Below are 27,318 nucleotides of genomic sequence, written 5' to 3' on the forward strand. Positions count from 1 at the left end.
CAGGGCTGGCCCACAACATTTTGGCACCAGAGGCAGGGAGCTCAAATGACGCCCCCATGCCACTTTTTTCCTGCCTGCCTGTTATGTCTCTTGTGCCCTCCTTCCTCCAGCACAGCACTCCACCATCTCTGTGCATCTAGAGCAGAGAGAATACATATGCAGCAGACACAATTTTCTACACTCTTGGTACGAGTGGTGCCTCCCCCCACAGTCTGGCACCGGAGGCAGCTACTTCAGTTCGCCTCATAGTAAGGCCAGCGCTGTTTGGAGCAAGTCTCAAAGGAGACCCACATGTCCTTTCCAAACAGATCATAGAATACTAGGACTGGAAGGGACCTTGAAAGGTCATTGAGTCCAGTCCCCTGCCCCCATGAGTGGGGGGTAAAAAACATAGGAAATATAACCTGGATCTGACTTTTCTAGAAAACTAGATCCATTCTGCAAGGTTTGGATCAGGTATTTGTAACTCGCTATAATTGACTTGCTTAAAAGGAAAACATTTTTTTCACGTTGTTGAGAAAGTGAGAGAGAGACTTCTCGGAGGCGTGAAATGACACAGCGAGGCCTGTAATGAGCACCAGTGAGAGGTCTAGACCAAGACTGATTTACTAGAATCCTGGTTACTAGAATGTTACATGAAACAAGTTTATTTGCAAACCCGAAGGAAGGAGTGACGCTTCCTCCCTTTTAGCCGGAAATAAAGTATAAATCTCGTCTGCCAGTCCAGGCCATTGCTGAAGTTTGCTTACTTGGAGTGTGTCCAGAGGAAGTTCTTCAAACACATGGCCTTGGGCTTGGCTGTGGCATGCAGAGTGCAGCCTATAATTGGATGAGCAGACTTTTACTGAGCGGGTACAAATAACCCAACTATTTCCTCCAGCATTGCGCTTTGAGCGCCTATTAACTGACCTTCTAGTCCTATAGGAATTTAACTTCTAACGTGAAGCTGGAGTGGAGAACGAATCATTGGTTCCCTAAGAAATCTATTAAAGGTGACAGAAGGACTAGAGGAAGGAAGTGAAGAGGAATGCATTAGTTCATGTTATGAAGCTAGAGGCACACTCAAACCCTGGGGGATACAAATGCTAGTATTGTTCTAATCTGAAACTATAGGAAATATCTGCATGACTTAACTAGTTGGGGAGGTGGAGAGAGGGATTTTGCCTCTCCTGTTAGATCAGGAAATGCAGAATCTGGATTCTAGTCAAAATTTTGCCAGTGCCTGTTCCTGCCTATTTAAAAGGAGAGAGTCTAGGCAAGCAACATAGCTGCCCTCTGACTCAGAAGAGGAAGGGCCCTTTAAGACCCCTCGGTGGGTGGTGCCTGAATGATCTGGCTCCACCCACAGGAAGCAGAAAGCCAAAGCAGGAAGTATAAAAGGCTGGGCTCGGCGCTCAGTTAAAGTTCTGCTGCCGGGCAGGCCAGATGCTCAGCCCAAGCTCCAGCGGCAAAAGGTCCAGCCATGCTGCCTGCAACGGGAGGACTGGGTTGGGCCACCAGGGCTGCTGCCGGCCCCCAGTGACTGGCCAAGGCTGCCACTGCTGGGCCTTGACGACTGGTCAGAGCTGCCGAGACCTCTGGGACCCTCGCCAGGCCCCGATGACTGGACTGGTCCACCTGGGCCCCCACCTGAGCCGGAACCTATGGCCATGCTGCCAGCACCTGCACCCCAGTTGACCCTGAGGAGCAGTGCCCAAGCCAGGTAGGGCCCCCCCCCCCCGTGAGAACTGGGAAGCAGCCCAGGGACCATGGACCCCGGGGCAGCTGAGGAGATGGAGACTGGGTGGACAGCGTGTTGGAGCTCGGATCCCCACCGACCTGGTTGGTGTGCTGTGTCTCGATACCCAGTGGCCGCCGTGCAGCCACTGTCAGGGCTTGGGCGCAGGGTAGTGGGTGGACCTGCATCCCCCTGCGACCCCTCCCCTGTGGGGGCAAAACCCTTTGCTTGTCGACTCTCTGCCAGCGAGGAGACCCAACCCCTGTGACAGGTGAGGGCCTTAAAACTGGTGACTGTTTGTACTGCTGCTCAGCCTGCAGCCAGGTCGGAGCCTTGTTTGTACGGTTTGTTGCACCGCCCTGACCAAGGGCCGGGCCTAAGAAACTACGTACTCAGCCTGCAGCCAGGACGGCACCTGTGAACTGTTTGTGTATCTGCCCTGCCCTGGAGCTAGGGCTTGGGCTGGGCCTACAGACGGTTGAACGGCTTTTGGGGCCTGAGCCACTCTGTGCCCTGGAAAAGGGCCGGACCTGGAACTGCTTCCTTCTAGGCCTGAACACAGGTCAGGGGCCCAGGACTGAGTCGCAACTTCTACCGAGAATAATGCAGTTCTCTCACTTACGCGTTGTGGGACACAACTGCCCTTGTAAAGCGCGCTGAGGGCTGTGGTGGGGGAACCAAGAACACCAGTGTCTGATGCTACTAAGTCGGGGTGGGCAATCTTTTTTTGCTGGGGGCCACTTCAAAAATTTCTGAAGTGGCCCCGGGCTGTACTGGAAGGGGTGGGGCCTCAAGTGGGAGGGGCAGGGCCAGGATACTTCCCTGCTTCCCCACCTATGGACCGTGATTGGTCTGCGGGTGGGGGAGCATGTGACGTCTTTGCCCCTCCGACAGAGGTTCTCCCTAGGTGCGCATGCCCCTGGGGTGGGAGGAGACTTCATGTGCTCCCCTTCTGCCCCCAGGCCAATCAGAGCTTGGGGGCAGGGGAGCACGCAAAGTCTCCTCCCGCCCAGCTAGGAGTGCATAGTGCTTCTAAAGGGGCAAAGGTGCTCCCCACCTCCAGACCCTAATTGGCCTGGAGGTGGCGGGGGGAGAAGTGGCAGGGCCTCCGGGGGCTGGATCAACCCGCTTGGAGGGCCAGATCCAGTCTGTGGTGGCCTTTTTGCCCATCCCTGTCCTAAATCAGACTTTTTTGTATGGATCTAACTAAAGTCCTATCAATGGCTCAGTATGGCTTTTGAAAATGCAGCCCTACTAATACAATAATAAATCCTCTTCCTCCTGCAAAGCCAGGAAAAAGGAGGGGGAAATCCATTTCAGCCATAGATTTTTTTTATCCCTTAATGCACCAATCTCAGCTCTCATGTCACCGTCTCGTGCCCCCAAACTATGAAATGAAGAGAGTTTGAGCAGAATGTCCAGAAAACAGACTTCAGTATTTCAGCTGATGCTTTCCTGGCCATATTCGTGAAGGAGCAAAGATCGTTACAAATGATGTGCTTTAAAGCCTTACAGATAGAGCCAAAATGCTGCTTTTAGACACTCTGGTCTGGCACTACCGTGCTCTTTTCTTTGAGAGAGCGCCTGTATTGAGTGATGCTTCATGTGAATTTCTGAAAGGTTTGTTTTAGCTGAGACTGGTTCACTGCCTTGCGAAGAGCACTGCACATTGTCTAGGAGAATATTTATAATCCAGGTGTCTCTTGTATTCTCTGGACAATGGTCTCCACGCCATGTTCTTGGAGTACAGATACAGTTCTAAGTGATGTCTGCGTGACGTGGGGTAGTGAAGGCTGGTCCATATGAACGATAATGAACCCTGTAGTCTTCTCTACTCTTCTCCCCACGGATTGATAAAAGGAGTGGCGTTAAGTCGGCGTGGAGAGAGGACTATGTGGAGAGCTGGCATGTAGAGATGTTCAGAACTGCCTAGGCACCTAACTCCCATTGCCACCAACAAGAATGAGACTTCAAAACTCTGACATATTTGCTAATACTTTTCAGAGGGATAGCTGGGTTCATCTGTTTCAACCAAAAACAAAAAAAGACTCTGGATCAGGAATGTGAATGACTAGTCGATTATCCAATCAGAAAAGAGGCAGTAAGGGCAGGGAGAGGCAGGGGAGCTTCAAAGCAGCAGGGCTGAGTGCAGCCTGAGGCCAGACCCTGGGCTCCACGTGGCACTGCTGCTTTGAAGTGTGGCGTGCAGCCCAGGGCCAGCTGGTGGGCTGCATGAAGTGTTTCAGTGGCAGTGCCGCATGGAGCCCGGGGCCTGCTGCTTTGAAATGCTGCGAGCAGCCTGGGGTCTCCAACCAGAGTCCCCAGCTGGCCCTGTGCTTCCCGCGATGTTTCAAAGTGGCAGTGCTGCATGGAGTCCAGGATCAGCTGAGGACTCTGCTGACCCTGGGCTCCATGCGCTGCCGCCGCTTTGAAACACTGTGGGGAGAACAGGGCCGGCAGGGGTCTGCCCCTACTGGCCCCATGCTCCCCACAGCATTTTCGCCTTTGAAGTGTAGCAAATTGCATCAACTGCTCGATGAGCCAATTAATCAAAATGTAACATTCCTAGTCTGGATGTCACTTTAAAGACTAACAAATGTATTAGGGTGTAAGCTTTTGTGAGCTACAACTCACTTCAGATGTAGAAAAGAAAAAAAAAGGGGGGGGGGAATACAGAGATGGGAGTGTGACATCAGTGCACACAAGAAATCTGTTCGATACATTTGTTAGTCTTTAAAGTGCCACCGGACTCCTTGTTGGTTTTGCTAATGCTTGATGATGCCCTGGGACTTGTCAACACCTCTGTTAGCAGGGAACAGGGGTGGAGGGAGAATTTTCTGAATGATTCCGTCCCTCCTGAAGTAGGATTGTGTGGGCAATGAACAGAAGATGCCTGTTGGCCAGCATATAGCTGCCATCTCAGGTTTCTGAACTGTGAAGGGAAAGCTACTGAAAAGCAGTGAAGGAGTAGTAGTATTTTTTTTTTTAATTATCCATATGATACCCAGATACTCTGTTAAACCTACGGCGTTGCCTGGGTTACAGATCTCTTTCTAAGACGCTGTAACTCTTTGCGTATAACAGAATTGGAAAAACCGAGCAGTGCGGCGTTTCTGGACTGAAGTGAAAAGGAAGCCGGCCCCAGGTTCTTGGAACTTCATTTTACTCCAGGGGCTCAGTCTCCGGAATGCAATTGTGACAAGGGCTGAAACGAGCCGATGTGGCGTGAATCCGGAAGATGAGACGCCTTTTATGCCAGAAGCCAGCCAAGCATGTTACAGACTGACTATCACGGGGGTCGAGACTCACCGCCGTGGCACCGCCTGCTGGTCACGCCAGGAATTAGCTCCCTCCTCAGCAGGGCGCCCCCTTCTGGCCGGTGTCTCGCCAGTCATTGCTCTGCGCTCTCGCCACCTTCTCCTCTGGACCCACGTTGCTCCCAGGATCATGGTGTCCTCGTCAGGCCACTGCCCGCCAACAGTGCCCACCACGCTCGCTTGCCCCCCTTCCGGGGGTGTCAGCCGTCCTCCGTCTTTGCATCTTCTGCTGTGGTCAGCTACAGCCAGGATCTGGCCCCTTCTCTTAGGGCAAGTTGCAGTCTGCATTAGCCACCCTCCTTGGTGGCAAGTTGTAGTATAATGGGGGGGACCCAGAACCATCCACAATTCTGGGTCCTGGCCCAGCGACCTTCTTGTCCTGCCTTCCGTCACTTTCCCTCAACTGCCGGCTTTCCCCTCTGCCACTTCCCCATGGCCCCTTGCACCACCTTGGCCCATGTATCCAGGCCTGCAGCCTGGCTGGTATCAGGCTGGAGTCTCTTACTCTACTCCCCGGAGCCTGCCCAGCACTGTGATAGCCAAAGTGTTTCTCTGGGAATGGGAACTGGTCCTGCCCCTTCTGTGATCAGGCTCCAACTGCCCTCTGCTCTGCGGAACAGCTCCTTAAAACCAGGGCTGCCCCAACATGCTGCTCTCTGATTGGCTCCTTCGAAGAGCCCTTTTCTCATTGGCTGAGATGCTGCCCAGACTCCCTCCAGCCTGCTTTAACCCCTTCCCTGGAGGAGTGGGGCAGCTGCCCCACTACAAGTCTCTTCTGGAGAAAACGGTGCCCTCGCTGCGGCCGTCAGGTCAGGCCACTACCCACAGATAACTTTCCAACAGGGCTGTGAGCTAACCCATGAGAACATAGTCATCTACTGAGTTCCAGCACACAGCTATAAATACCCTTTCCTTTCCCCCATCGTCTATCCCAGTCTGCCTCCAGTATGAACAGCCGGCATCCTGCCTGTTGGTTCAGCTCCACAGATAAAAACTGAGCAGCAGAACTTGAACCCACCTCAGACTGAGTAAACAGGGGCCTAGTTATTGGCTCAGCTGGGCTCGTAAATAGCTTCTGTTGAAGCCCGCATGATCAGACTACAGATGTGCTGCTAAGCTGCCTCTTCCTTACATCACCATCTCCTGGTGTCTTTAACATCAGACGTGGAAATTATTATCTACAGCTACTGAGCCATAAATATTAAACTCAACGCCTTAATTTACTCTCCAAACACAAACAGGCTTGGGTAGCATATTCCAGATCTGCATTTTGAATGCCTGGGGGTTTGGTTCAGCCTGTTGTAAAGATAAGTAACTCTGCCAATTTCAGAATCGGCCTTACATTTCCAATGTATTTGAATTTCCAGGGGCAGTTTGAGTATTATTTTAAAAGGTGTATCCGACACCTGACAGGTGAGGCTGGGTAGCAGTGCCCTCTGCTTGAAATCAGACTTAATGCTTTTTCTGATGACCTGTCTGCTAGCCAGCAACAAGGGGAACAGCCTGGTTTCTTATCCTTATGCTAGATACTTGAACTAAACCAGTTTGGTGTGCATGTGTTAAGGGAAGGCACACAGAGTTTTGGGAAGGCACACAGATCCTGACTTTGGCTGTCTGACTCAACTTGATGCCCAACTACATGGGTCATTCTAGGTTCAGTTCAAGAGAACGAAATTGATTGTTTCTCAGAGCATGAAGCAGACTGCTAGGGGGACAGGAACAGAGTGTAGTCAAGAAACAGCCAAGCCCAGATAAAGTTTGGGCTGAGAATATTAAGGATCCCGTTTCAGTAGAGGCAAAGTATGAGAAGATGGTTCTCTGGAACCATATCCAATGTAGATATTCCATGCTAGGAGCTGGGTGGCCACTTCACCCCTCTAAGGGTATGTCTAGAATGCAGAGTTTCCTGGAAAAGCTCTGCCCCGTCCAAGGAACAAGTCTGCTTTTCCGAAAAAGAAAATTCAGAAAAGCAGATGTTTTTTCAGCATCCCAGTAAACCTTGTTCTACGAGGAAGAAGGGATGTTCCGAAAGAGGCTTTTTTCCAAACCTTGAGCCCAGTGTATACGGGCCAATTGTCAGAAAACCCTCTTTCAGAAGAAAAGTGGAAAAAGATACACAACTTGCAATTCCTACTGTGGCAACTCAAACTAGTTGTCTCCAAACTAAAATTTCTCTTTTCTGACTTCACAGGCAACAGTGAGCTGGAGCAAAATGTGGTGGTTCCCTTTCTGGAAAGGAAATACCGATACACCAGCCTCACACAAACAAGCAGCCAGCTTTCTTCTAAGACTATGGTTATGGGCCTCATAATCCAGAGAAGAGACTTGCCAGTCTAGAAACAGTGAACTATCTTTTGGCCCAAGCGTTCCTAGACAGTCTGTGAGGATTCACATGCTTACCTATTTGCTTATGGACAAACTGGATGTGAGAAATCATACACGTAAGAACTCCACTGTAAATGTAACTGCTGTCTCAAGCCATCTCAGGCTTATTTGAGGAAAGAAACTAAATTGAGTCCCTTGATCAGAGTCGGCCACTTAATAATTCTCCTCTAAAAGTTTAATTTTCAAAACCTTAGGTGGTTAAACTCTTAACTCAATGGAAGAGTGAAAAACGTGTGTGGCTTTTAAAATGAAGCAAAATCATAAGTTAATTTCTTCTAAAGACAGTCTTTCTAAACTAGATTGAGTAACAACTCTAATCTATAGAACAGTAGGTCGTTCAACAAAGGGAAGCATGATGGCTTTTTCTCATTTGCGGGGAGGACTTTGTGGATGACACTAAGCTGGGGGAAGAGGTGGCTATGCTGGAGGTAGTGACCTAGACAAATCGGAAGATTGGGCCAAAAGAAATCTGCTGCTGCTCAGCAAGTCTAAGTGCAGGGTCCTTCACTTAGGACAGAAGAATCCCAAACAGTGCTACAGGCCCTGGGGACTGACTGGCTAAGCGACAGTCCTGCAGAAAACATCCTGGGTATCTCAGTAGACAAGAAGTTGGATATGAGTCCGCAGCATGCCCTGGTTGCCAAGAAGGCTAATTGCATATTGGGCTGTACTAGTAGTAGATCGAGGGAAGTGATTATTTCTCTTTATTCGGCACTGGTGAGGCCACATCTGGAGTGTTGCGTCCAGTTTTGGGCCTCCCACTCTGGAAAAGATGTGGACAAATTGGAGAGAGTCCAGAGAGCAAAGAAAATAATGAGGGGGCTGGGGAACTGGTCTTATTTAGTTTGCAGAAGCAAAGAATGAGGGGGGATTTGGTAGTTGAAGGCTTCTATCTGAAGGAGGGCAGGTTCCCAAACAGAGGATGGAGCTAAGCTATTCTCAGTGATGGCAGATGACACAATAAGAAGCAATGGTTTCAAGTTGTAGTGGGAACAGAGGTCTAGGTTGGTGTGACCGCTGCGGGGTGCGATCACCCCCTCCCGCCCCAGGAGAGGGGTTCGGTGGACCCCGTCGACGGCCTCCGGCTCGTTGGTCCCGGAGTCTAGTCCGATTTAACGTCTTTGGGCGCGATCACCCCGCTCCGCCGAGTCCGGGGGATCTGCGAGCCCAGAGGTCACCTGTTCCTTTAAGCGGGGTTCTTCCCTGCGGTCACTGCCGGAGGCTCCGGCTCGTTGGTGCTGGCGTGCCCTGCTGCTCCCGACGACGGCGGGAGGGGAGGGGGACCCAGGCCCACCCTCTCCACCGGGTCCCAGCCCGGGGCCTTAAGCATAGGGGTCAGCTAACTCCCTGTGTGGCGGACGTTGGATTCCTTCCCGAAACGCGTCCACCCACAGTTGCCAAAAGGGCCCCGCCCCGGGCTGCTTCCTCTCCGCCGCTGACCCCGTCGGCCTCCCCGTGGGGCCCCCGTAGCCTACCGTGGCTCGGTCGTTTGGCGCTGGTGAAGTCCGTCCTCCACCAGGAGGTCCGCGTCCGTTGAGGGCCCGCAGTTGCGAGTGTCCTCGACCCCTCGCCTCCGGGGGTCCTCGTCGGGGCTCCGGGCTTCCTGGGGTGGCGTCTCCCCGCACCTGGCCCCAAACCCTTTGGGAGCCGGCCTCCCCGATCGCGTTCCCCTTGCCTTGCTGGCGGGCCCTTTTTAAATGGCCTGCCAGAGGTGACGCGCTGCCGGCGCGCCGCCCCTTTGGCATCGGTGCGCGCTCTCCCGCCGCATCCTGCCCTGCTCCCGGCTGCTGTACGTTGGGCGGCGTATTAGCCGCAGCTTGTCTTTGCAGCCACAGAGGGAGCCTCCGCGGCCGGCGTCTGCCGTGTGCAGGCCCTCTCCCGCTGGGCGCCATGGCGGAGGGTCCTGTCTCTCCCTGCCCCCCCTCGGGCTCCTCAGTGCGGGCCGAGAACAACCCGTCACAGTTGGTTTTTAGTGAAATGGTTTTTCCTAGGAAGATGGTGAAGCACTGGAATGGGTTACCTAGGGAGGTGGTGGAACCTCCATTCTTAAAATCCTCTAAGTCCTGGCTTGACACAACACGGACAGGACTGATTTAGTTGAGGTTGGTTCTGCTTTGAGCAGGGTGTTAGACTAGATGACCTCCTGAAGTCTCTTCCATCATTAATCTTCTGTGATTCTGTGACTTGTACAGATTAGATAATTTTGCCATATTAAGGACTAGAACAAAATTGACTGTCTTTTTCCTACTTGGGTTTTCAGCACAACAAAGCATAGGTGTCTTCAACAGAATGGCAGGCTATGCTGTTGAGGTGGGCATAATTCTATGATTTTTTTTCCCCAAGGAAATGTTTTAGAAAGTAAATCTGACTCAACAAGGGGAGGTAACATTTTGCTAAATATTTTGTAGTGATAAAAGTTCCCAGTCTGCATTTGAGCTGGCCAAAAATTGGCCAGGGCCTTTCATGGGATTGCCTTGCTCTCCCTTAATCTGGATGAAAAGCTATCGCTCCTGTAAAATATACACTCTTTGGTATCTTCTCCCTGCAAAGGACGAAGACCAAACATATCAAAAGCAGTTTGTGTCTTACACTAGCTTTGATCCTGCTATAAAAGACTGTTTCTAATAGACCGTGTTTCAGAAATGTTGTAGGTAGGGCTAATACTGTCGTGAAGGCTTATATTATCTGTAATAGTTCTTGCTATTAGCTGAATTGGAGATAGTGTTTGTGTCTGCACCAGTGACAATGGTTGGTTTTCAGCCTTACGTAACATTGTAAATGTGCACAGGACTATATGGTATTAGCACCTTGTATCACACATAATGCAACTTTGAAAGGGCCAGCGACATGAAATGAGCGGCTCCATTTAGAAGCCCTGTGTTTGAAGGCTAAAATGGATTTTGAAACCCTTCCCCCTGCTCACCCCAGTACTTGTAAGGTTTTTCTCCCTTAGTCCGACAGCTGAAACCTCACACTGAGTTGAGTTACGCGGCAGGGTACAGCGAGCGGACGTGATCTCTTAGCATCATCCAAAGATGTTAATGACAAGAAGAAAGCCGCAAGTTTGGAAAACTTTACGTGATTGTACCGCAGAACTGGATGCAGCTCTGCCCCATTTTACATCTCCGGTATTTTCAGGGTTTTTTTTTTACTGGACAGAAGACGCAATTACCAGACTGTCCGGGCAAAAACCGGACACCTGGCAACCCTAACTGTCAGGCTTTCCTCTGGGAGATGAGCTGGATGCAGTTCTGCCCCAGCAGCCTTGATTTCAGCCTGGAACCAGCGTTGGAGCGGAGCTTCCACAGCTGCTGCTGCCCAGAGCTGAAGTCTGAGCAGAAGTGCAGAGGACCCCTTAGGAGGCCTGGTTTGAGCAGTAGCCTCTGGGCAAAACAGAACTCCTTTCCAGATCTAAAAAGGTTGCTCTTCCCCTTTGTTGCTGGACCAGTGAGCGGACCAGCTGTGTAGATTACGGAGGATGCCTCTCTCTCTACCACCTGGGACTCAATAAAGCACAGTGTAGGAAGAGACTCTCCAATACCCAGGGCTCCCCCTGGGTCGCACAGCAGAGGGGAGTACTTTGGAGCGTCTTTAGGTAGTAGACCCCCCCCCAACTTAACTCACCAGGTGTCCTGCATCGTGTTACTGCTAGTGACGTGTCCTGGGAGGGAGAACCGTCGTGGTTCCAAGTGGAAAAACACGTGCAGTGGTTTAACAAGTGCCTTTCAGCTTCGCCAGCCTGGAAAACTGACCCTCGGTATGAACAGAGCTCCCAGCACAAAGCCAGGCCTAATTATGGGGACTCTGAGCTAGTATCTGAACATGTAACTCTGATACACAAAAACAGGAGCATCACACTTAAACTCGCCAGGGTTTCCCTTGAAGGGACTAACACAAACAGGGTTCTAATCTCTCCACCAGCCCCCAAGCTCAGCACTGGGCATGCCATGCAGCCGCATTGCCCTCAGATCAATGCAAAGCTTCCTGATTCTGCAGTTAAGTTTCTCCTCTTAGGCTATGTCTCGACTGCACTCTAAAATTGAAATAAGGTATGCAATTTGCACTAGTGCGGATCTTATTTCCATTTTGTTTTGAAATTTGGCACGTCTACACAGCGCCAGATTTCAAAATACAGCACTATTTCGAGTCCTCCCTTATTCCTTGAGGAATGAGATTCACAGAGATGCTGAAATAGCTACCCCATGTCCAAGGAACGCATATGCTATTTTGAAATAACTTTCGAAATAACGGATGCGCTATTTCTTAAAATAAACCTTCAGTATCCTGAAATAGCCTTGCAGTCAAGACGTACCCTTAGAAAGAAACTTTCCAGTTAATTCTAAGTAAAACCACTAATGACAGAGCACTCCCATTGTGCTTTCTATCTTACCACCCAGTGTGACTATAGTTAGGAATTATCCCTACAGGATAAGAATAATCTTTTTGATTACAGAGAGCAACTGTGAGGCGCCTGGGTGCTGGAATGTGACCAAGACCCTGCATGAAGTTGGTGTTACCCTTGGGAGTAGAACCTATGTTCTCTGCCTGAATCAGGAAACGACTGTTTCTCATGCTGCATGCAGACTTTTCAGAACCGTTGTGGATCCTGCTATGGCAGGAGTACACACCTCTCTCAAAGCCGAGAATGCAGCCTCCTCGGGGCATGCGAATGGTGCTGTTCAGATTGACAGTCTCCAGATAGCTGAGAACGGGCTTGTTGAAATCAAGATGAAACTCCTGTACTCGCTTCTCCTAGGAAGCGAAGGGAGGGGATTGCTTTAGGACCGTGGTGTCCAACCAGTTCTGAAGCAGTAGCCACTGTAGTGGCTATTGCGATAGCAAACTCGCTACGCTCAGCCGGCCAAATAGCCACAGGTGCAGAAGTGGTCCAAGGCCGGCTGTGGCAGCTAGCGCCCCAGGTGGAAGGCGCGATTGGCACCCCCACCTGCACAGCCGTCAATGGCCATGACGTAATCATCAGGCGCCCTGTGACATCATCATCAGGCGCCCCGGGCTGGCGGCACCTTAGGCAACCGCCGAGTCTGCCTATGCTCACGGGCCGCCCCTGCACATATGGCTAGTGTGTTGGACACCACGGCGCTGGGAGTGGAATACTTTGAGGAATATGTTGCCATTGTTGCAAAGCAGCATGGCTCTTAATGGGGGGTGGGGAAGAAGCCTGAGATTTAAAGACACCGAAACAACCTAAACACTGTGTCTGCATCTCCTAACTGCTCCCGTCGTTAACATGGACAGCAGGATGAGACCTCGCAGCCCTGGGTACCTTGCAGTTGTGTGCGCAGCTAAGGGCTCTGTTAGTCAGCTGGTAAAATCCAGCAGGCTGCAGGTCAATGTGGGCTCTCTTTTTCTACTACAGAAGATATTGCAGCAGGTCCCATATGTCGGGCTGTCTGGCTCCTGAGGGAGGGCTGCCTCCTGGAGCAGTGCCCTCTGTCTCCACATCGGGGTGACCGCAATGGGGACCTCCTTAAGCCTGCACATTCCCGCTCTTTGTGTGTGTTGCTCTATTGGCTCATTCCACCCATTTCTTGGCCCGGGCTGGTACCTGGGAGTGAAAGGAGAACGTTGGCTGCCAGATGCTCTCTTTCCGTCTAACACAGTTGTTTTTCTCTTCTCTTGATAAAGTTAAAATAAACAGTCTCCGAGGTGAATTAGAGGCATCAGAATTGGATTGGCATCCAAACTGTGGAGCAGTTGGTGGCTGGGAGTCTGGGGAAAACGAAACAGCAGGTTTTAGCTAGAGGGGACAACCGTTTTATTTCCCTCATGGTCCTCGACAACGAAGCAGATGTCCTACAATTATTATTTTACCTTCTAGTAATATAGTGCCTCTTTCCTATCCTCCCAGGTATGTGGTTGTCTCTTTTGCAGATGTGCAGGTAAGCCTGCTCCAGTTCAAAGCTCTGTTACTGTGTCACTAGCTCCATCTACTGCTGCCTTCTTGCCTGCATCTTTACTCATGATAGTGACTCGTTGGTATCTTAGGGTATGTCTACACTACAGCACTAATTCGAACTAACTTAATTCAAATTAGTTAATTCGAACTAAGCTAATTCGAACTAGTGCATCTAGACCTCTCTCTATTGAAACTCTCTTTATTGAACAAAACTCGGGGAGACTGGAAAAAGGAGGTGGGAGAGGGGAAGAGAGTGGGTGGGAGAGGGGAGGGCAACTAAAATGATCAGAGGTTTGGAACAGGTCCCATATGAAGAGAGGCTAAAGAGACTGGGACTTATCAGCTTAGAAAAGAGGAGACTGAGGTGGGATATGATAGAGGTCTGTAAAAGCATGAGTGGTGTGGAGAGGGTGCATAAAGAAAAGTTCTTCATTAGTTCCCATAATAGAAGGACTAGAGGACACCAAATGAAATGAATGGGTAGTAGGCTTCAAACTAATAACAGAAAGTTCTTCTTCACAAAGCAAATAGTCAACCTGTGGAACTCCATGCTGCAGGAGCCTGTGAAGGCTAGAACTAGAACAGAGTTTAAAGAGAAGTTAGATAAAGTCATGGAGGTTGGGTCCATGGAGTGGTATTAGCCAGGGAGTAGAAACGGTGTCTCTGGCCTCTGTTTGTGGAAGGCTGGAGATGGATGGCACTAGACAAATGGCTTGGTCATTGTTTCGGTCCATCCCCTCCAGGGTCCCTAGTGTTGGCCACTGTCGGCAGACAGGATACTGGGCTAGATGGACCTTTGGTCTGACCCAGTACTGCCATTCTAAGCTCAGGGCTCAGGGTCGGGGGTCTCACTGGACCACCCTGATTTTCATGCAAACCTGCTCCTGGGTGGCCAGGCTGGCAGCTATCCTGCCCTAGACGGCCACTTTCCTGTGCCTAGTGCGGACGTCGTGGATGAGGTCCATGATGTCCGCACTAGACCAGGCGGGCGCCCACCTCTTGCGGACCCGGGCAGGCTCCCGGGAGCCGCCAGCCTGGTCCCGGGAAGAGGCGGAGGGCTGGGTGGCAGCGGGTGGCTGGTTCGTGCTGTGCCAGGTGCAGGGTCTGCTGGCTGGGTGCTGGCAGGCTTGCACCTGGCACGGTCACTGCAGCCAGCCCGTGCCCCTTTAAGGGCTCCGGGGCCAGGAGGGGGGCAGACGAGTTTCCCTGGTGGTACCCAGAGTGGCCACCAGGAAAAGCTGGGGAGGGCTAGCCTCCCACTAGTTCGAATTAAGTGGCCACACAGCCCTTAATTCGAACTGCTTAATTCGAACTAGGTGTTAGTCCTTGTGGAATGAGGTTTACCTAGTTTGAATTAAGCGCTCCGCTAGTTCCAATTAAGTTCGAACTAGTGGTTTGTATGTGTAGCGCCTATCAAAGTTAATTCGAACTAACGTCTGTTAGTTCGAATTAACTTTGTAGTGTAGACATACCCGAACAGAGACTCTGTGTTAACCTGGTACAGCAAGGGAACTACTGCCAGCCTCACACAGCTTCCCCATTCCTGCCAGGTTCTGGGCATGCTTGTTAAACATCAAAGCGCTGTGATGGAAACGGAGTTGTCCTTCTGTGATATTCTGGTAAGCGTTCTAGCTGGAGAAACGTGAGGCAACTTGTTGCCATCACAGTAACTTTCAGTAGAGGCTGGTATTGCATCGGGAGCCTGTATGCACAGGAGCACAACACAAGCTTCCATTTTCCGGCATTTCTTTTGTATTGAGAACACGGGTGCCCTCTCGTGGCCAATCCAGTTTTGACATGTCTGCTGAAGTTGCCTGGTCGTGGGGCCTGTCTGAAGCTTAAGGGCAAGGAGTTCCATTTCTGAGGTCTCTTCTAAAATACAAACTCCCCTAACTGTGAAGGAAGAGCTAGATTCTCATCACCCCACTAGTTGCTCGTGACTAAAATGCTGCTGTCTCTGCTGCCTCCTTATAGAAACCAGGAGTGTGCTTCAAAGCTGACAACCCTCTGTGCCCCTGGTAAATCTAAACCAAGACCCACAGCTCTGAGACCCTTCCTTATAGCATCGAAGAAGGGGACACGAGAGTGGGGAGTCTGCATCCAGACTCGGAGCACGACAGCCAGCTGACGGGCACCCTCCTTTCAGAGAATCACTGGTGAGTCCTCGTAGAGTCGACACCCTTTTAAAATCTCCGGGAGGGGAGAGCTCCTTGAACTCCAAGCAGGCCTTCTAGCCGGAGCCTGAACTGCTGAATTCCCCCTCTGAACTCCTGAGCTTGGGCTTCTTCCCAAAGGATGCTCGCTGCTCACTCACCTACCGCCCTGCGTGAGAAGGGGAGCTGTCCATGCGTGTGGCAGATGCAAGGACCAGACTATCGCTGGCTTCTAGCCAGAAAAGTGGGACTTTTCAACTGCTTCTAACTCGGCTCCCTGTGGGTGGGCAGACCTAGCTGTTGGTGCCAGTGACTACAGCTTTATTTGTCTGCTGGCCTGGCAGAGCCATCGCAGCTATTAAAGAGATGGAGCCTCTGAACTGGACATCAGAGTGGCCCGTGGAGCCGGCGTCAGAGCACACGTTGGCATTGGTCGGGCGGGAGCTGTATAACTGTAATGGCTGAGGTCGTCCTCAGAGCCCTTATAACTGAGGGTGAAAGAGGCCTGCTTGATACCTTGGTCCCTGGCCGATTTTCCAGGGATGACCCATAGAAAAATGGCCCTTACTTGTAAACGCTTGATAGAGGGATTGAGACCATGGCATTGCAGGAGTTTTTCAGAAAAGAGCTGCACTTCATCTTACGGGATCCAAAATTCATCCACTTCCCTCTTCAAGTTGGCTTTGAAAGCAGAACTTAACAGTATCCTCTCCAAGACTAGTGCAATTTCTCCCAAGTTTACCTGCTGCGTAACTCGTGATCTTAGAATCCTAGGGCTGGAAGAGACCACAGAAGGTCATTGAGTCCAGCCTCCTGCCCAAAGCAGGACCAACCCCAATTCAATCATCCCAACCAGTCCTTGGTCAAGCTGAGACTTAAAAACCTCTAAGGATGGAGATTCCACCCCCTCCCTAGGGACCCCAGCCCAGGGCTTCCCCATCCGCCTAGTGAAATATTTTCACAACTTCAATCGATCCATTGGCTATCGGTTTATCACATCTACGCAGACATAATGAATCGATCTCCGAGCAATCTCCCGTCAACACCAGTACTCCATCAGGATGAGAAGAGTCGTCAAGGGGGGAGCAGCCCCTACTAACCTTACCGCACACAAGACTCTGCAATGAGTACATGTACTTCAGCTGCTCTATTGGTGTAGTTGAAGTGACCTAGATTAGGGCAACAGTGGGGAGTCATGTAGACGAGGCCCAAGTCTAACAGAAGTTAGGCCTCACTCTGCTGGTTTTTTCTTTTCTCTTCCCTCCCAGTGTTCAAGGAGTGGTCACCTTAAGTCCTATCCTGGATGGCAAGACTTTTGTGAATGGAAACCTCCAGGTTGAGGCTGTCACCTTGCACCATATATGGGTCCTACTCTACCGTTCAGTGTGGATCAATGCAACTGAAGAAGTACAATAGGTCTTTGAGTATTAGTCACTTGTGGATAGTTCTCTGAAAACATTTGCTCAATATGCAGTGGCAGTCTAACAATAGTAGGGACCATTAGAAAAGGGATAAATAAGACTGACTATGTAATTCCACAGTATAAATCTGTGGTACGCCCACACCTTGAATATGGTTTGCAGTCTGCTTGTGCCATCCTGAAAAAAGATCCTAGAATTTGCAAAGGTGCAGGGGAGGGCAATGAAAACGATGAGGGGTATGGAACAGCAGCTGTATGCAGAGAGATTTTAAAAGACTGGTCCGCTTAGAAAAGAGACAGCTAAGGAGGGTCGATGTTAGCGGGCTATAAAATCATGACTCAGGTGGCAAAAGTGAATGGGGAAATGTTTTACCACTTCACATAACCCAGCCCACTTTGCCAGTGACTGCTTTGCTGTGTGCGAATCTCTGTTGTGAAACCATCTCCGTGAGCCTCAGGTTTGCTCCCTCCCTTTTCAAGAGCAATTTTATTAAACGGCCAAGGGGGAGGGAGGTGATTTCTGTGGTAAGGTTACCTTACAACAGGAATCAGCACTGTCGGCAGAGCAGTCCCCTTAAAGAGGTTTGTTCTGGGCCTCAGGAGCTGGGAATGTTGTCACTTGAACTCCGAAACGTGAGGCTAAAGCCTGTTGCGATATCTAAGGCAGAACGTCGGCGTGTGAAGTTAATAACGCCACTTATCGGATGAGCTGAAATGAGATCTTCTTTTGTAGCAGGCTAAGGGGACGACACGCCTCGTTCAGATCACTGCTTTGATACCTTGTAACTCTATTTATCCTCATTAGGAGGAGAGAGTGATTCTTGGTGGGAACCCCTACTTCAGATTCAGTCCTCCAATGGAGGTCAAGAATGAACGCCGTCCCTCTTTGATGCCAGCAGGGGGAGCTGATGGGCTGAGGGACTTTGAATTTGCTAAAAACGAGCTGGTTGAAGCTCACAAGCAGTGGGTAACGGGATGTGTTCTGTGACCTTCCCTAATATCTGCTTTGAGCAGAGGTATTTGATCTGCACTCATAGGAACTCTGGAAACTGCAGACAGAGGTAGTTTGTTCTGTGTATTAACTTGTCTGTCAGGCTTGGAAAATGCCCCATGCGTGCCAGGGTTAAAACATTTTGCGAGCAATTTGAACACTTCCAGTTCGGTGTCTTAACAGCAGTCTGAGCAGAGCTCCGCTTGCTGTACAATTAAGGGCCAACACTGGGCTTCCTAGAACGCTGCCCATGCATGCGAATGATCGTGTTATCCAGTGGACTCTGCTAAATATGCTTGCATGTCTATGCATGTCATCAGGGTTGGGGGAATAGAGGAGGGGAGGGGTATAAAATAGCGAAATGACTGCTCTAGTCACAAGCACTAGATTTGCTTCAAAAATACAACCGGAAATAACAACTGTTCATTAGGGCTGTTTCTGCTTTGGCGGTAGCTCCTAGACAGTCAGGAGTGAGCAGCGGTGTCTGACGCAATGTGTGGAGGGCCAAAAAAAAAAAAAAATCAATCCTTCAACATGGCATCAGGCTCAACTAGAAACTCGGCTTCCACTTCCTCTTCCTCGATGGCAGGGTGACTGTAACTTGCATGTCCCACTCGGACTCAATGGAAACTCAAATGTTTGTGCAAATCAGGAGAGATTCCGATGTCAAAGGGAGCAGAGCAGACTGCGCCCTCCTGCTGTCACGTGCCTCTCTAGAGTTTAGTCCCTGTAGGTTTGAAACCCCTGGTCTAGATCTTACCTATTTGCTGCATCCAATTCTACCTGTATTGACCTGAGGATATTTCATGAGCCGCAGCTCCGTGCAGAGTGGGCCACAAGTTGAGAACCACTGGTCTACGCTGAACCGGTAACTACAGTTCCTGGGAGTACACAGGAACTTTCTTCTCCCCTCCCCCCAATCCTGATAGATGGTTTTTGATCCAGCGAGAGTGTTAGTGGGCCTTGAGACATACTCCGCTTGCTGGGCCGGAATGGCCTGTGACTCAACAGGTCTCTTCGGCCTGTACCTCTTCTAACGTGGTTGTCAAACAACCCAATCTGAAACTAACTTTGCTTTCCCCGTAGGCCCTCCAGTTTCAAAATGCTTCCAGTTTTTAGATATAAACAGGGATAAAATCTTCTTAAATAGCTCATGCTGTTCACCTACTGTGAACCGTGATGCAGGCGGAGCCCAGAGAGGGACCCTATGATCAGAGCATGTTGATGCCTAGTGATGTCGCATCGAATCCCATGACATGGTGGATGTTGTAGGGTAATTTTTCCCCCTTTTTTATTTTTACTGGATTTGAGTAGGTCCTATGAGAATGGACTTCCATGTCCCTGGTGTCCTGCTGATCCGTTTGCAAAACTTCTGTCTTTCTAGGTTCCCTTTGCATATACCTCCATGGGCAAAGTTTGGGGCCGTCTGTAACAGTTAATTATATATGGAACATGCCATTCCATGACCTGAGGAAGCAGTAAAGTAGATGCAGACTGTGGCCACTTCTGCTTATGTTCTGATTCTGCTTCCAGAATTGAAATGGAGTTAGAGGAAGCCAGGCTGCGGGCACAGAAGGAAGAACGTCAGCTGATGATGGAAGGACGTCGGATGGCCAAGAAGCTGGCTCAGCAAAAGCTGTTGACTCAAAAGCGGCATCATGCAGATCGCATCAAACAGCTGGCAGAAGAGGTGGCAAGGTTTTTTTAGAACCCCTCTTGTGTTTCAGAGCAACAGCAAGAAATCCACCCTCCTTCCCCCCACCCCTGCTATTCAAACTGCATCAATGAGCAACAGCCCATGACATCCGGCACGTTGTCGGGAGTCGCATTACCGCAGCCTACGTTTGTCAAAGCGTAGGAGGCGCTGAAGGAAATGTCTACTCTGATCTGACCCCCTGAAGCCAGACGTTCCTAGAGTTCAGATTTTCCGGTCCACCTGAAATCACGTTACAAGCAACCTCCTCCCTCTCACCCTCCCCTTTTACTGCAGGAAGCTAAAAGTTGCAACCTTCTGTGCGCTCGGTGGATTGGGGCAGGAAGCAAGGCAATCGTTAACCAGCAGCCTGGTAGGACGGACAGTGTGCAGCCCAAACAGATGACTGGCAGGTATGTGTAGGGATGGTTTTAATTCCTTGGCCTCAAGAAGAAAAAAATGAACAAGGAACTCCTGAGCACTAGCAAGGTGTGACGTAGTGGGGGGTACCTTGCTGGTGGCTATGCTGGGCAGTGGGTTGTGAGTGACCTTCGCTGGCTGCTGTCTGCAGCACGGCCCAGCAGGGCAGGGGATGAGTCATTATGCAAGGGGGCTTCGAACCTGTCTGACCAGTTATCTCCCAGGGAGCAGAACACTGGGAAGAAGGCGGAGTGGATCCCTGGCTGGGGGCAGGGCTGGATGTGAGTGAGTTAGCATGGAGGAGACAGCCTAGGGAAAGGGGCTGGAATTTAGGGGCCCAGTCTCCCCCATCTCAAGGGGGGCTGAGGCATCCTAGGCCTGCCCTGGAACCAGATTACATCTGTGCTGGGCTGTATCCTGGAGAAGCAGTAAACTCCCTCTATTCTACTAGCTGGTGGAGTCTGTCCGTGCCATTACGGGGGTGCAGGAGACGGGAAAAACCTGACATGCCATCACACAAGGCTGCTGAAGAGGCACTTGAGCAGTTGCCTCCCTCGCTCGGGGCAGGGAGGGAAAGGCGCTGTGCTCAGGGGGCAGAGGGACATGCTCTGAAGTGGTCCTTTGAGGAAGAACGTGTGTTTGTCGGCATGTGACTGTCCTTGGAGGTGTCTCAAATTCTGCTGCTGCCTCAAGGCCAATGGCTTTGCTTGGGAAAAAACCCACAACTCTTTCACTGTAAAACAATGGCCCGAGCGTCACTAGTGCTTCCTTTCCCCGCACACGCCGGTTGGCAGACTTGGCTTGACGGTGTCAGCAAGTGCCATGGAGTGAAATGGAGAGGGAGCCACATAACACGCCCTCCCTTCTCTTCCTGCTCCTTTGAGCGTTCTCCTGCCACCTCCTGCTGAGCTGAGCCGCCGCCGCCAAATCCTGGGGGCAGGAGGGAGCCACTGGTCTCACTTTTCAAACATGCCTGTCCGAGCCATTTGTCTCGAGTGTCATGGTGCGGTGCTGAGGGCAGAAGCCGGGATTCTCTAGTGGGAGAGCTGGGATTTTCTGAACCCTTCTGTGGGGGAGGCATTTTTACCCTGCCCTTCTGTGTGACCCAGGGCACCAGAGGGTACTCTGTCTGCCTGGGTAATGTGGAGACCAGCCTGCCTTTGGCACCACATCAGCCTGTGTTGGACATCCCTCCAGGCCAGAAGAAACGGTCTGCAGAGGCCACCGCTCTTGGGGCAGGAAGGAAGACCCAGCAAATGTGGCCCCATCCGTATGGGGCTGGAGAGGCGGGCCCATTCGTACCCTCCGCTACAGCTAAACCAGCTTTGAGCATGGATCTGCCTGGGCCATTGATGTGAAACCCAACCACTGGCGGTGGCTGAAGGACAGAGCTGTGCTGACCAGGCCGGTTATCACCGTGAGGCGAGTAGATGGCGCTTTCACAACGGCGCTGAAAGGGGCCCGAGCTGTAAACCTGGGGAGGGGCTTGAAGTCCTGTTCTCAGCCCTGGCTTGTTGTCCTGCCCTGTCTGGATCTTGCCCTGTGTAGGCCTGGACCAGAAATGGGCAGAGCGAGAACCCTGTTGAAACCCGGCGTTAAGCTGCTGTTCCTAACGCCAGTCAAGGCGTGGGGGCGGGGGCCTGGCTCACCCGGCCAAATCCTTTTGGTAGAAACTGATGTGGCAGTGGGAGGGGGGACTTGGACTGCAAGGAGCAAAGGCACAGGGAGGGAGGGTGTCTGGGAATAGAACCAAGCGGCCCATCTGAGAGCTGGGAGGCAGGAGCAGCCAGTGGCTTGAGAGTAACTGAATACGAAGAAGAATGGGTCTGGCTTCTGCTTTTTTCCACTGAAAGTTCCTAGGTTACTCTGATATTTCTTTAGAGGCGATGGCTCTAAACACAAGCCTCGTCCAAGCTCTGCAGGAGCAGCAGCTGGTGTCCTACTGCGCAGGGACACAATGGAGTCTGTTCCTGCAGACAATATGCCTGTCACTGGAAGACATAAAACTGGCAATTAATGGAAGAGCCTCTGTGCGGAGCTTTCAGTCCGGACAATGCGCAGGGTCTGGAAGAGCAAGATTAAGCCTGGCGGGGCTACAGGAGCTTGTGAAACCGTCTCGGCGTGGTTTGTTTTCGGCATTCAAAAAATGGCCAGAGTTGACGCTTCAGATGAGCATAGGCTGCAGAAGAGCATTGGAATAGCAGCCACAATGTGGAGGCTGGGCCCGGGAGGGAAGGAAGGTCCCGGCCGGAGCAGTCAGCTGGGTGCCAGGTGGCCCATCCAAAATCAACAGCCAGTGGATTTGGATCAGACGTACCTTTTGGCTCCGGTTCCTCCAACTCCTGCCCTCAGCTAGTGTCTAAATACAACCTGCCACAATACTTCCCTGGGTAAAATGATTCTCCGGTGCTTGGGAAGTATCCAGGCAAGACTCCTCTGCTGTTAAAGCCAGCACCTGAGTTTCGTAAACTTCTTGTGCTTGGTAATGGATGGGAACTAGACCCACTGTGCAGCTAGCAGGCACAATTAGCATTTGCACAATTCCTTGTATAAAACGTGCTGCCCCGTGCTCTGTGCAGAGGGAGGAACTTCACAGTGGGCCAGCGCACAAACCCTCCCCATCCCCAAAGCGCCGACATCCCATGCTGCCCCTCTCCGGGCACTCAACTCACCCTGAGTCCTAGAAAGAAAGTCACACAACAGATAGCGCTCCCAGCAGGCGAACGTCTGTCCCTAGTGAGCCAAAGGGAGGGGGGCAAGCGAGGCTCAACAGGTGGGATCCTTTGAACGTGGCCTCCACTGGGAACATGCTCCACAGCGGCAAGTTAATATAACGGTCTCCTGTTGCTATGTGGTTTAGTCGTTAAATCCCTGGACTGTCATTGCTTTTTACGTTGGGGTAGTATGGGTGAAGTCGGGTAAATGTTGCATTTTATTAATAGCAGCAGAACCGACGTAAATGGGGCCTGCGTGTTGTGTAGTCTTGCCTTCACCTTTGTATTCATGCCCGTCAGCGTGAAAGAAGCTATTTGCATCTATCTTTGCATGTCTATGCAACCACACTTAAGTTGCGGCCCTCGGCATGTGCTGTATCATTGTGGCCCCCGGGGCTTCCAAAGTTGAAGAGCCCTGCACTCAAGCATCTTTCCTGAAATCCAAATTGGGGCTCCGGTGCCAGGAGGGTCTCTGGGTACTTGGGATCTCGGGCCATTTCAAGGCTTTGCAGGCTGAAGGTAACAGCATCCGGCTATCAGCCCAGCTACCTTCTGGGTGCAAGTCACAAGCCTGAGGTTCTCCAGGCAAGAAATCTCACTCTTTTCTCTGCTCTTGGAACTGTCAGGCAGCACGACTGAAATTCTTCTGGCCCACGCGTTAGCACTGGCACTACAACTGACAGGTACTTTCCCCTCCTTTTTCTCGTATACATTCTGGGTTCCCCGCCCCCCACTCCAGCTCATCTCAGGAAGTGGGCTTTGCCCACGGACTCTCCTGCTAGTAGATATGTGTGTTGTGAGTCTCTAAAAGCAACAAGTGGTCCTGTGGCACCTTAAAGTGACAGATCAGCCCCCCTCGGACTGTTTTTAAAGTCTCAGGAACCTAGGCTCTGCCCTCTCTGCAAGTGGTGCAGAATAGACCCTCCTGGCTCTCCCAGGAAATGAACTTGGAAAGAAAGGGCAGGGAGAAGCGTGCACGAATCTTTGTTCATGCTGCTGAAAGCCCCATAGCCCAGAAGTTGGCCCCTGAACCCCTGGCTGTAATCCCATTACCTCTGAGAGGCAGCTGTGTCCCAGCTACGCTTTAATCCTCGTGTGGAGGATTTTTTTTCTTAAAAGCCCCATGAGGACGCAGGCAGCTTGTCCTACTAATCTCAGACTCCTTGTCTTCTGTTGGGGCAGGAGTCCTCTCAGCCATCAGACCTCAGGAGAGCTACAGTGACAAGGTAACCAGGCTTGCTCTTCCCACACCCTGGGGTACCTCTTCTGTGGCCAAAATAAAAAACCCAGTAACACAGGCTGGAATTCTGAACTAGCAGGAGCTGGTTCTGTTTTTTGCGTGTGTCAAGGCTGTTCCCCACTCTGGCACGATGAATGCGGAAGTGGGGACCCACGAAAGCACCTCAAAACCTGATCTCTACAGGCTTTGGTACAAAACTCCCTGCAAAATCCTAACACCTGGACTTTGGAGACTAAAATCCCGCTTCCCCCATCCAAGTAATGATAAGAAAACCAGGGAAGAGATCGCTTGGGGAATCTCAGCCCTAAAGTAAAACCGGGATACACAAATGAACCAATACCAGGTAATTAAAAAAAAACAACTTTTATTATCAAAACAAAAATACCATTGCAAGCATAATGACTAGATGGAAAAAGTTGGCAATTAATATACTTATGGGGGACCCCCATAGGCTCAGGACTTACTTACAAAACAGAGGAAAAATCCATTTCTAACAGCACAGACATCAGCTCCAAATTCCCAAACCAGAAATCAATAAAACCTGATGGATTTATGCAGACTTTACCCTACTTACACATTTTTGAAGAATCTTTTTCTGGGAGAGAGACATGTCTTCTGTCTCCTTCAGTATCTAGAGAGCAAACTGGCTCAAACAAAGGAGAGAAAAGCCCAAAATTCCTTTGTCTCAGTCTGAAATCCCTGCCTGCATTTCTATGGGCTGACCGCTACCTGGCTAAGTACAGGGGACATAGTTAACCCCTTAGGCCCTAGGCTGCTGGCCATCCCTCCTGGCTATGACAGCGTGTGACAGAAGAGTCTTAAAAAAGTAATAAAGCTAAGGGAAGCAAGAGATCCGACTTTCTCCGACTGCTCTGTCATTCCTTCCCTCACACAGGAAGAGATTTGGTTCCGGTCCATGAAGGTGGCACTGGTAGGCAGTAACCGCTCCCTGACCCCTGCTACACATGGCGCCTGCCATCCACTGGGGAGTCTGAGGCAGGGGCTAACTATTTTCAGAAGCAACTGGGCGTGGCTGGCCAAGGAGCATGGATGTATTCCCTCCCTTCCCCCGCACCCCTCCGCCTCCCTACCCCAGACTGGCTGAGGGTAGCATACGAGGAGGGGTAGGCCGGTGTTTCTAGTATCACCCAGGCCAGTGGGGGTTCTGTGTCTGCCCGGGGGTGTCTTGCAGTTGTGCTGTTGCGGTTCAGCGTGCTGACACTAGTAGCCAGTCTACGTGTGTAAGGTCCTGCTCTGTTTTCCACTAGCCCCCTTGCTCCTTCCAGGGGGAGCTCTGCATTCCTTCTGGCCCTGTGGGGCCCCCTCCTCTGTGTGCCTCCCTGAGTTCACAGTGACCAGACACTCCGACTCCCCCTCTGGTTTGTCGTCCCCCCCGCCATGGCGTGAAACCTGCCCTCAGCGGTCTGTGCCCTCTGGCGCATGCACACTCTATGCTGTTTGTACCGCAGCCCCGCTTAAGGTAAAAATAAGCACCCCAGTGAATAGAAAAGCCATAGCTTCGACGATGGAACGGGGGGAAGCAAACGCAAGTTACAAGGAGAATGAACATAATGGTACAAACTCAGGCTTTTCTATTGGCTAGTTCCATGTCTTGCTCCTCTGAGCAGCTTCCCAGCATGTTCCCAGCATGCTCTCTGCCTTCCGGAGATCCGGCGCTGACCCTCCATTTCTGCCTAGCCTTCACATGAAGCCTTTCCCTTTGAACAGGGCTCGTGGTGGGCGTTTTCGCTGCTAATTCCTGGACGTGCTGAACAGGGGCCTTCCCTAATCTGGGGCTGTCTTTTCAGGGGTTCCAATATTTTCTCATTAACTTTAATCGAGCGTAGTCTCTTCTGAGCTGGACAATGCGAGGGGTGTGGAGTGGGTGTCGTAGAAACACTTGCCCCGGTACGTGCCCGATTGTCTCCAGACACGGCTGTGAGGTGTTGCTGCAGTTGGTCTGTAGATCAGTTGCAATTTTCTACACTGACGGGTTCACACATTCGTCACCGTAACCTGTGTTCGTATCTCCCGGACACAGTTCTGGATAGCACAGGCTTCCATTAAAGCCCTGACTTGACACATTTAATAGGCAGCAGTTTTAAAACAAACAAAAGGAAGTTTTTCTTCACTCAGCGCACAGTCAACCTGTGGAACTCCCTGCCAGAGGATGCAGTGAAGGCTAGAACTTTAACCGGGTTCAAAAGAGAGCTAGATAGATTCATGGAGGTTCATCACTGGCTATTAGCCAGGATGGGTAGGAACGGTGGTACTAGCCTCTGTTTCTCTGGAAGTGGGAAACAGAGGAGGGATCGCATGATGATCACCTGTTATGATCCCTCACTCTGAGGTAGACAGGCTGCTGGTCTGGATGGACCTTTGGTCTGACCCAGTCTGGCTGTTTTTATGTTCTTTTGTACACTGTAACATTGCTGACAAGTCAGTTGCTCTGTGTGTCTGTGTCTGTGTGGCTACATCTACACTGGCACCCTTTTCCGGAAATGCTTAAAACAGAACAGTTTTCCGTTATAAGGAAAAGCACTTTTTCCGGAAAAGCAGCCGTGGCCAATGTAGATGCGCTTTTCCGCTAAAAATCCCCGATCGTCATTTTCGCGATTGGGGCTTTTTTGCGGAAAAGACTACTCTGCTGTCTACACTGGCCCTTTTCCGGAACAGTTTTTCCGGAAAAGGACTTTTGCCCGAACGGGAGCAGCATAGTTTTTCCGAAAAACAATGATGATTTTACATTAGATCGTCATAGCTTTTCCGGAAAAGCAAGCGTCCAGTGTAGACACAGCCTGTGTGTTTTGGATCCTTCAGTCCCTCTCCTGGAGGAGACTTTGCTCAGCCCTTCTCAAAGAGCATGCCTGTCAGACTGCTTGCCTGGCTTGGTCCAGCTAGCTAGGCATATTTTTTTCCTCTTTTGCCCAATGTCCCAGTGCCTCTGGCTCCTCCCGCTCAGAATGCCAGCTGTGCCACCACCTGCAAACCACTGATCAGCAACGGCACTCTTGTCAAGGAGGAGGAATCTGGCAGGGGATGCTGCTCAGACCTATGGGTAGATTGTCTACAGCAATGCTACGGGTAAGTGCGGCCAGGCTCACGTTTACACCAGCAGTTGGATGGAGTCTGCCTGGTCACACCAGACCCTGGAGCTCCTCCTGGGCTTTTCTCATCCTTTAACACAGGGATCTCCACCCTCCCCAGGGCTGAGGGCGGAAGCATGCAGCCCCGCTGGGTCACGGTTTCCTGGGCAGTAGGCCAGCCACAGTTTGTGTCAGGCCTGTGCTCCCGGGTCTGGCGTGCTGCAGAGCCATGCAGAGGCTGACATGAAGCCGCTCGGTGGGAATG

At 51.1% G+C, this 27,318-nt stretch overlaps 1 protein-coding gene across 1 annotated transcript in view; it reads left to right on the plus strand.

Moving 5' to 3' along the window:
• Positions 1–773: 773 nt before the first annotated feature.
• Positions 774–27,318, plus strand: part of ADGRD2 (adhesion G protein-coupled receptor D2) — a 97,020-nt gene continuing 70,475 nt past the window's right edge. The window contains exons 1-2 of the mRNA XM_075905672.1: positions 774–1,702; positions 19,434–20,006. The gene's annotated coding sequence lies outside the window, so the exon portion shown is untranslated. The remainder of the gene's footprint in view (positions 1,703–19,433; positions 20,007–27,318) is intronic.

This window comes from Pelodiscus sinensis, chromosome 22 (genome assembly GCF_049634645.1).
Source record: "Pelodiscus sinensis isolate JC-2024 chromosome 22, ASM4963464v1, whole genome shotgun sequence".
NCBI lineage: Eukaryota > Metazoa > Chordata > Testudines > Trionychidae > Pelodiscus > Pelodiscus sinensis.